Source organism: Drosophila obscura, unplaced genomic scaffold (genome assembly GCF_018151105.1).
Source record: "Drosophila obscura isolate BZ-5 IFL unplaced genomic scaffold, ASM1815110v1 contig_74, whole genome shotgun sequence".
Lineage (NCBI taxonomy): Eukaryota > Metazoa > Arthropoda > Insecta > Diptera > Drosophilidae > Drosophila > Drosophila obscura.
Window position 1 is genome coordinate 212,008 of NW_024542866.1, and position 10,767 is coordinate 222,774.

General features: G+C 41.4%; 1 pseudogene; it reads right to left on the reverse strand.

The window, feature by feature from the left end:
* Positions 1-5,374: 5,374 nt before the first annotated feature.
* LOC121405068 lies at positions 5,375-6,427 on the reverse strand (annotated as a pseudogene).
* Positions 6,428-10,767: the final 4,340 nt, after the last annotated feature.

A 10,767-nucleotide genomic window follows, 5' to 3' on the forward strand; every position in this document is an offset into this window, starting at 1 on the left:
CGTTTGTGTACGCAAAAGGGAACAAGACGCGATGGATTTTCACTTAAGTCCGTTACTGAAAAGATTCAAATTAGTTCTGTTAAGTTCATGCCATTGTGTATTGCTCTCAAAAAAGCCTCTGTTATGTGTTAAAGAGGTTATATTGAGCTGCGACAGCTGTCAGCAGAAAAACGGAATCTGTTGTTGCCCTGCACAATTTTATTTCAGAGCCAATTTTAAAGTTGGGTAGTTGCAGACGGGCTGATCGGTAACAGAAGGTTACCTAATCATTAGCCCTGCAGTCAGTGTCCAATATTTCCGATAAGAGAAGTCGGAGACTGCTGACTGGCTCTCGCGTGTGAGTGGATTGCCCGGTAACCGAGGGTTAAGGCAATCGCCTCCCAACAAGTGTCCAATATCCCAGGTAAGGTGATCGGTGTGCACCGGTACCGTGGGAAAGGAATTTTATTGGCACTGCGTGAATATATTCTTAGGAATATTTATTTTTTTTTAATATTATTTTAGGTAGGTACTCATTGCGTAAGCCCCTTGTGCCGGTCCATGGGATCCATGGTTCGTTAGAGGACTAATAACACTATGTCTGGACGTTGATATGCAATGACTGCACCATCAAGTGGCCCATGCGACACCAAGCCGAAGCCTGTTACGCGCGGAACCCAGGCAGAAACGCAGCCCTCCTCCCGCCCAACCGACCGAGGGGCGCTGCCGCATGACGCGCGACGCGTGTTACCGAACCGATCGCGAGCATGCAGGAAAGATAGGTGTTAGACTAAAATTCGAGGAAAATTAGAGCTAAACACAACTCAAAGAGCTAAGCATGCAAAGATAGCTAAAAAATATAACTAATTACGGGAAAGGTATGTTAGTATTAGTGATTTAAGAAGAGGAAGGGAATTAGTAGTTGATATTATGTGGTAGAGGGAATTGAAGTCCGAGCAAAGTACCCTAAATGGTTCGTGCAAGGAATAATTCGATCTACAAAGCGGAAGGAAAAGAGGAATGAAGTTTCTAGTAGATCTAATAGGAATCGTAAAGTTTATGCGGCTCAACAAGTCAGGGCTATCTACATCACCCTTGATCAGGTTGTGCATAAAAATCACACCAAGCATTTTTCTACGACTAACTAAGGTTGGAAGGTTTATTAAAAGCAATCTACGAGGATAAGATGGCATTCTCACACCTGCATCCCAGTTAAGGCCACGCAGAGCAAAAAGTAAAAAGTTTTTCTGGACTGATTCTATACGGTCCTGGTGCACTTTGTACTGGGGGCACCATACACAAGAGCCGTATTCTAAAATCGGACGAACAAGCGAGATATAGAGAGTCTTCGTTATATAGGGGTCGTCAAATTCCTTTGACCACCTCTTTATAAACCCAAGCACACCCATGGCCTTATTTACCATGGTAGAAATGTGTTCAGAAAACTTCAACTTTGGGTCTTTGGGTCACCGCAGAGGCTATAAGGAGCCAATAGGGGGCTGGAGCGATGAAATGTCATTACTTTGCATTTCGAGGCATTTAGGTGTAACATATTTGCACAACACCATGATTGAAAGTTATTGAGATCGGATTGCAAGCGAGAGTGAAATGAAATGTCCTTATACTGGACACAAAGTTTAACATCATCCGCATACATGAGTACTCGAGAGTTTGTTAATACTGAAGGCAGATCATTAATAAAGAGTGTGAATAGTAGGGGGCCTAGATGGCTGCCCTGTGGTACTCCAGAAGTAACCTTAACAGGTGAAGAGAAGGAGTTTTTGAAGAGGACTCTTTGAGACCTAGAACAAAGGTAGCTAGAAATCCATCTCAAAAGATTAGGCGGAAACCCTAAAAGGTCAAGTTTTTGTGCTAAAAGGGAATGGTTTACAGAATCAAATGCTTTACTAAAATCAGTGTAAATGACATCAAGTTACCTTGAAAGCCTTTAATGATAAAAGAGGTAAACTCTAATAAATTTGTGGTTGTTGATCGTCGCCTTATAAATCCGTGCTGGGACGGAGATATAAGTGATTTGCAGAGATGTTGCAAGTGCGGAGTTAAAATTTTTTCAAACATTTTAGGAATAGCGGATAACTTAGATATACCCCTATAATTATTTGCATCAGACTTGCTACCTTTCTTATGGAGCGGGATAATAAAAGATTCCTTCCAGATGGGGGGGAAGCATGAAGAGTTAATGGATAGGGTGAATAGATTAAGCAAGGGTCCACACAGAGCGTCGGCACAGTACCTGAGTACACAGCCGGGAACTCCGTCGGGACCTGGTGAAAACACCGGCTTAACTAGTCGAAGATCATGAAGCAGTGAGCTTTCATTTAACAACGGGCTGAAGATGCCATTCGACCTTGGTAAACTGTATGGATACGGCTGACCAGAGTGGCTTTCATGAGAATAGGTTGTTTGGAAAAATTTGGCAAAAAGATCGGCAATTGCCTGATCATTGTTTGCTGACATATTGAGAAAAGATAACGAGGATGGATGTACGGACGTTCTACGCTTACTATTTACGAAGCTGTAAAACTGTTTAGGGTCCTGTGAAAATCGTATCCTGCAAATTGATAGGTAGTTCTTATAGCATTGAGCGTTAAGAACGGAGAAATTTGACCGAGCTATTACATAGTGAGAAAGAGAAGAGGGAGAACCAACTTCTCGAAATTTTTTATTAAGTCTTGATTTTAAATTTCTTAGACTGGATAACTCCTTGGTAAACCAAGGAGGCTTTCCAGATCTAACCGGACAAGAAAGTGGGATGACAAGAAAGTGGGACACAAGAATCAAAAAATGTGTCAAGTACATTGTAAAAAATGTGTGTGCCTTTCATAACGTCAGTGCACAAGTACAGAGCGGACCAGTCAAAATCCCTAATAAGGTTATTAAGCTTCGTAAACTCGGCTTTACGAAAGCAGCGGACACGTTCAGATAGCCTACTCATTCGATCCAATACAGTAGGGCCAATATCGACTGACACTTCGAATGTAGGATGGTAGGAGTCTTCAGGTATACTGAGCGGAAGGGCTCGGGTTAACAACGCTATGGTCGGATCCGAGACAAACACAGATCAAGCAATCGACCCAAGGAATTTTTCACATGGTTGACTTGAGACAGGGATAGGTCTAGCAAGCCGTCGATAAAGTCATGTCGTGACATGGGCACAAGGTTATTAGACTCGTTTACCGAAGACCAAACAGCGCCTGGCAAATTAAAATCACCAAGAACTATCATATGGTCTTTATCTGATAGCGAGGAAGAAACAGTTTTTAAAGCGGTCAGGTGATGCTCGTATATTAAGATATCCGAGGAAGGTGAAATATACGAGCAAGTAATGAAAATGGAAAAGCCTGGGAGAATCAGTTTTACGCACAGGAATTCCAGGTCTTGTTGAACCTGGACCATGAAATGTTCCGACGTGAAGATTGAGTCCACTGCAATAAGGACCCCACCTCCACGTCGAGACGAACGGTCATTTCTAAAAATTGTGTACCGACCTGCCAAAACTTCGGAACTAAGGATGTCCGGCTTTAACCAGGTCTCGGTGAACACAATAACGTGGGATGAGAATGCGAGGCTCTCAAGGAAAAGAGTGCTGAGCTTACTACGCAAGCCTCTAGCATTCTGGTAGGTAACTACAAGAGAGGAAGTTAGTTTTTTGGATGGGTGGAAGTAGAGGTGGAAGATGAGGATGGAGATGGAGATGGAGCACTAGTCTGAATGCTAGGAAGAGTAATGGGGGGCCTATTCTTTTTCTTAGCCTTAAACTCTTTAACCACCAAATGCTCTGGACGCTTTGGTGGGACTCCCACCAGTGGTTTTGGCACCACAGGCCTAGTACATGTGATGGCAGTATCCGGTGGTCCTGGACATCTATTAGCTGGTGGGAGCAAAACTGAGGGGGATAGTTAAGGGGTTGGGTGCGGACTCGATGGACACGGACTCTACAGACATTTCTAACTGCATACTCTCCGAAGTGACGCATTCGGCTCCCGAATCTGCATCACCAGCAGCGATCGTTACCCTTGGAGTAGCAAACGTAATCAACTGCTGCACTAAGGGAGTGGTCGGAGTAAGTTTTTCAGATGCCGGCGGACATGAGGCAGTCGGCACTTGCAAGTCCCGCGGAGTAGACTTCTTGCGCCTCGGAGACTCAGCCAGCAGCTGTAAACTGCTGAACTGAGTGTTCATGGCCAAGAGCCGATCATACTGCTGTTTAAAGCCTACGATCAGCTCTTTGAAGCCACTCCGCGTCTGCCTCATGAACGAACGCATGTCGTTTTCCACAGCACGGCATTCCTCACAACTATAATGTAGGCCGTTGTTTTGGGAAATGGCATCTCCTACACGGCCCGAGATCCCTACACATTTTGCGTGCACTACGCTTTCGCAAAGCCAGCAGGGGATATTGGGCTGGTCATGGGTGATCTGCTTCTTGCAGGTTTTTTTGGCACAGACGACAGAAAATTCCTCTGAAAAAAGCTTAAAAAAAATACCAGTTTACCAAACCATTTCTAAGCCCCAAATCTTTAAGAAAAAGTTCGTTTTGTTCCTTGAGGAAAAATCGTGTTGACTAGTGTAATTAAAATTGCTCAAATAATGACAAAGTTTGGAATTTTATAGTAAATGCAAGGCACCCATATTTTAAATTACACTGTTTTTGAAGAGTGATGCTTGTTTGAATATTTTGCAGTCGTAGATAATTCAAAACGAAAAGGAACGTGTTAGTCGCTTCTGGGGACGCGACTTTACTTTTATACCCTTACTCAGTCAGTATACAAATTTTTGAGCTTATGATTTTTTTTAATTTTAGAATTACAAAAAAAATTTTACATCTTAAATTTTTTTGCTACATCTGCTATCTACATCTACAAATCTCTGAAGAAATTCATTTTCAGTTGCTTCCCCCGCCTCCTACAGCAAGAGACACGCTACTCATTCTCTTTCTCGCTCGCACACTCTGCCTCGTTATGTACGCGAGCGTCCTCTAGCGGAGGAGATGTAGAATCTAAATGGTACTTGTATAATCTACATGTTAGAAGTAGAATATACATAGTAGATGTAGATAACAGATGTAGCAAAAAATGTAAAATGTAAAATTTTAAAACTGTCCCGTTTAAATTTAAAAAAACAAACACTTTTTTGGCTTAACCTGATGCACATTTGTATACCCTGTTTCCTTTCAGTAATGTTAATGCTAACATTTCGAGCTGCTTTGAAACTAATTAATAATAACCTTTTCATGAAGTTAATTTTTTTATGCATTTAATATCTCATATCTCGATCCCGATACCTACTCTGGAGTCTCTCTAAGCGACTGACTAGTTTCTGAATCATACGAGTGGATCATACAATTCTGGAATTGAAATTGTAGTTATCATTTTTACTTGAGCGAAAACCTCAACGTGAGGTCACTCTGTATCAGAATTAAGAGAAATCCAGTGACTGCCAAGAAAATTGTGTTGACCAACGAGCTGTTCAGCTCCAGTAGGCCCAGTGGCATCAGTTTATAGTCGATGGTGGACACCTGTAGCCAGAAGGAGTTGACTACTTGCTTGAAACGCACATCAGCATGCTGCAGATCAATGCACTGCAGGAGATCTCCAGTTTTCTTGGTCTACAAATGGTTGAAATCCTATAATAGATAATTCTTGGTGTACTTTCAGCACAGCACTTACCTCCTGCAGCATTTCACTGCTTTTGCGAGAGACCAGGATGAGTTCCATGAACGGCACCGAAAGAAAAATCAACTGGACAATGGCTTGATGCAGATCAAAGGACTCCTCCTCGTTGATGTAATAGTCGGCAATGGCCAGGTATTGATTGTAGAATCCCACCGTGATTCCAATCAGATTCATGACCATCGATACGACCATGGACCAGTCGGTGAAGCGTAGATATTTACTGGAGCAGGAAACCGTTAGGGAATACTTAATGGCCAGCTCATCGAGACTGTCAGCCAGCTCGCAGCAGCGTCGCATGCGGTAGTAGGGCTTCTGCAGGGCAGGGCATTGGACACACGAAATAAGGGAACACTGTTTTGGAAACGTATGATACTTCCCATGATAGCCCACTGCGTCACATAGTTGAGCAGGAAAATGCAGACATTCATGTAGCAGTATATCTTAATGGTGTCCCTGCCGGTGATGCGGCCACTGGTGAACTCTTCATACACCTGTAGCACGTAGTAAACGCCAAGGCTTAACCCTACCAAAATGCTGTAGACAGCCACCGGCTTCGAAAGTATAAACTTGCCACGCTTTACACTGAAGCGACCCCAGTAAAGCCCGTACAGAGTGTTAAGAAGCAATTTTATGGATAGACACGGCAGCACTACTTTACTGTGGACTTTCCAGCGGTCAAAGCGACGTGGTAGTAGCCGTTGAAAAAAGTCCGGTAATATCCTTCGTGCTGTTTGTTCCTTCAGGGTTTCCATTGTACTAAATTGAAGAGGGCAATTGGGCAGTCGTTTGCACTGCGCCACTGATTTAATTGCCGTTTAATTACGCTTCGTCCTTATCGCTGATTCAATGATATCTGTCGTAATTGCTTTGATGAACCAAAATAAATGGACACAAATAACAAGAGTATTGAATTTGTAAAAAGCTCTAGTGGGCTATTTCCAGAGATAGGTGGAAGTTTCCAACTTAAAATTAAAATTTATTTATTTGTTTACTTATTTCCTAGTGCGACAAGATTCAATTCAAATAACTAAAAATCACGATATTCCATCTTAAAAAAGTGGATTTGATGATCCAACCTCTAACCATACAGTATATAGGATCCCAGATCATACAACAAATTTCCAGCATACGTTCCCAGGTCTTCGGCTCTGGGGTCGACTGAATTCGGCTCATGACGTGACACGAGCCGACTGACAGCAACCAGGTTCTCAATTAATATAAATGATGGACCTAAATACCGCAAAAGAGTTTCCTGAATGAAAGAGGATTTGTGATAATTTTTAATTATCTGCTATTGCAAAATGTCCAAACAATCATCAGTCTTCAAAAACAGTGTAATTTAAAATACGGGTCCGTTGCATTTACTATAAAATTCGTAACTTTGTCATTATTTGGGAAATTTTAATTATTAGTCCCTATTTTGGGTCAACACTAACGCTACTAAAGAAATAAAATCTGTAATACCTACAAAATACAATTTGAAATCACTCAAGGCGTTCGGCGTCGCGGCGCACGTGCCGCGCCATTATCCCTCCCGGCACTCAGTTTGTATACATATATGCAACGATGAATGCAACATATTCCTGCACTTCTTTATTCTGTTATCAGACAATGACAAATATTCAGGCAGGCTGTCATTTTCGCAAAAGCTTACCGATTAATTTTTGAAAATGTTTGAAAGTTTGGTGCTCCCGTTATCAAAACGAAACATTTTCCTCGCCCAAATCAAAAGTAAACGGCATTTTTTTCCCGTACTCAAAAAAGAGTTAAGGGGTATATTAGATTTGTGGTAAAAGTGGATGTGTGTAACGCAGAGAAGGAAACGTTTCCGGCCCCATATGGTATATATATTCTTGACCAGCATCAATAGCCGAGTCGATATAGCCATGTCTGTCTGTCCGTCTGTCTGTCTGTCCGTCTGTCCGTCTTGTTGAGCGCCTAGATCTCAGAGACTATAAGAGCTAGGGCCACCAAATTTGGTTTCCAGGCTCATGTGATATCACACTGCTACAAGTGTATTTCAAAATTTCGCCACGCCTGGAAACCAAAGCTCTTATAGTTCTAAAATTCTAAAAAATCATATGCTAAAAATGTATATACTGACTGAGTACGGGTATAAGTAGAGTCGCGTCCCCAGAAGCGACTCGCACGTTCCTTCTCGTTTTACATCAAAACAAATTTAAATTGCAATATGAACAAAATATATGCCTTATTGATTTATTGAAATATAATTGACACCATTACAAGTGCAATTTAGTTTGTGCCCTTTTTAATAACCAATTCTATTAAGCCTTTAAACTTTAAAATTGGCTCTGAAATAAATTTGTGCAGGGCAACAATTCCGTTTTTGTGCTAACAGCTGTCGCAGCTCAATACAACCTCTTTTACACATTACAGAGGCTTTTTTGAGAGCAATACACTATGGCATGAGCTTAACAGAACTAATTTTAATCTTTACAGAAACGCACTTAAGTGAAAATCCATCGTGTCTTGTTCCCTTTTGCGTACACAAACGAGCTGCAAATCATGTGAATGTAGTCGTGATGTAGATGTTCAAGACGAGGGACTAGGGTCGATTTTAGACAATTTAGCACGGACAGACGGGTAATATGTTTGATTACGCACATTCGCAAACAAAGAAAAGAAAGTTCAAAATTTAATGAAAGAAAACCATAGTTCAGGTATGTAAAATTGTAGTTTACTAAAAGATTTGTCAATATTGTGTGTTTTTGCCCGCATGCATCGTGTGTTTCATGTGTTTTTATTGTGTTTAGATTAAAAAAATTCGATGTGCGTGAAGGGTTGTGTGTGAGCCAGCGAAGCGATTGCGCAGGGGGCTTGCCCCCTAGTACACAATTATTATGTATTGTTATACATATATACTGTATGGCTAGTGGTACGGGTATAAAAGTAGAGTCGCGGCAACTGAATCGACTCATAACGTTCCTTCTCGTTCAAATTGGATTTGTGGTCGAAGAGGATTTGTGTAACGCACAGAAGGAAAAGATATAGCTTGTCTGTTCGCCCGTCCATCTCAATGAGCGCCTAGATTTTAGAGACTTTAAAAGTTAAAACAACCAAATTTTATATCCAAACATTTGTGACTTCTTCGGCTCCCTTTTGCCGACACAGAGAACGAAAATTTGTGGAAATATTAATTTCGAACATATGAGAAAATTACAGTATAAAGCAGATTGCCGAATCTGGTTCAGATCGAAACATTATTATAGCCAGAATGCAAAAATTAGTTTGCAGTGGCTCCCCTTCCAGCGCTTACAGGTAACGTATGTAGATCCTTTGTATTCTTATTTAGTTCGTAAGGCGCGTAAATTAGGAGTCGCTTATATAAATCCATTCATAAAAGCTACAGCCGTTAGACCAATCCTCCCTGAATCACAGTTTAGCGTTACAAACCGTTCGATACGTGAATCCGTGAACTCTTAGACAGGAACTTCATAGACCTTACACAAGTTTTTCGATGTTCTGCAGCTTGTGGCAATGCACGTTCTCCATTCTTTCATTCGCCAGCCTCATTATACAGGGAATCTAACGAATCAAAATAACGTTAAGTGCAAGTGCAGCAAGGACTTGTTCATATATCTGAACGACGGACAGACAGTACATGGCTACATCGTCGCAAAAACCTAAAACATCCATATGTTTATCTAATCATATCTAAAATATATACCTATACCCGGGCTATTCGCCTGTTTTGAAACGTTTTAACCACTTTTCGCCACACTTATGGCACTCAGAATGTACTAAGTGGCTCTAAAACAAGTCTTTGCTGATAGCTTGGATTAAACGAGAAGGAACGTGTGAGTCGCTTTTGGGGACGCGAACTCACTTATACCCGTACTCAGTCTGTATATACATTTTTGAGCTAATGATTTTTTAGAATTAAAAAAAAACATTTTACATTTAACATTTTTTTGCTACATCTGCTATCTACATCTACATCTAAAATGTATATTCCACATCTAACATGTTAAATGTACCATTTATATTCTACATCTCCTCCGCTAGGGGTTGCTCGCGCACTGAACGCGGCAGAGTGTGCGAGCGAGAAAGAGAATCAGTAGCGTCAGCAGCGCTGGAGAAGGAGAGGGAACCAACTGAAAATTCATTTCTTCATTCTGGCATAATTATGATCCGATCTGATTCAGATTCGGCAATCTGGTAGATATGGTCATTTTCTACGATACTGCGTTTTTAGTTTTATCGTATCTTTAAAATTGTGCCTGCCAAAGATTTTCGTCCTTTATGGGGGCGGAAGGGGGCGGGCGAAATTTAAATACACTTATAGCAGTGTGATATTACATGAGTCTGGAAACAAAATTTGGTTGCTCTAGCTCTTATAGTCTCTGAGATCTAGGCGCTCATCAAGACGGACAGACGGACGGACGGACGGACGGACAGACGGACATGGCTATATCGACTCGGCTATTGGTGCTGATCAAGAATATATATACTTTATGGGGTCGGAAATGTTTCCTTCTCTGCGTTACACACATCCACTTTTAACACAAATCTAATATACCCCTTAACTCTTTTTTGAGTACGGGTATAAAAAGATCGCATTAGTTGTGAGACATGCAATGCAGTTTTCCTCGTTTCTGCATTTCCATCACAATCGTTTCCACCACACTGCCGATGGCTTTTTCGTTTCGGGATCATATGCATACGAGTATATTCATGATTCGTCACCTGCTACGATGTACAAAACGTAGCTGTATTGTACTATATCACCATTTCTTAGCAGCAATTGTTAGGAGCCTTAGTTTGAGAAACGAAGAAGAAAATCATATCTGCCCAAGATATGCGAACATTTTTCGCTGTCGCCGTGATCGAAGGGTTGGAAAGTGTGGCGGGGCTGTGAGCTATACATATTTGGAAATACTCGTAGCAGGCCAGTCGTAGCACAAAAGCAGCTGTCACGAGCAGATACGGGACTTCAATGTGAAACAAATCATTTCATTGCCGGAGATCGTTTCGAACACACAAACAATTCCAAATTCCAAATTCCAAATTCGAAATTTTACATTTTCTCAAATTTTCGTGAGAATTGGAATTCACTTTTCAACCATCATCT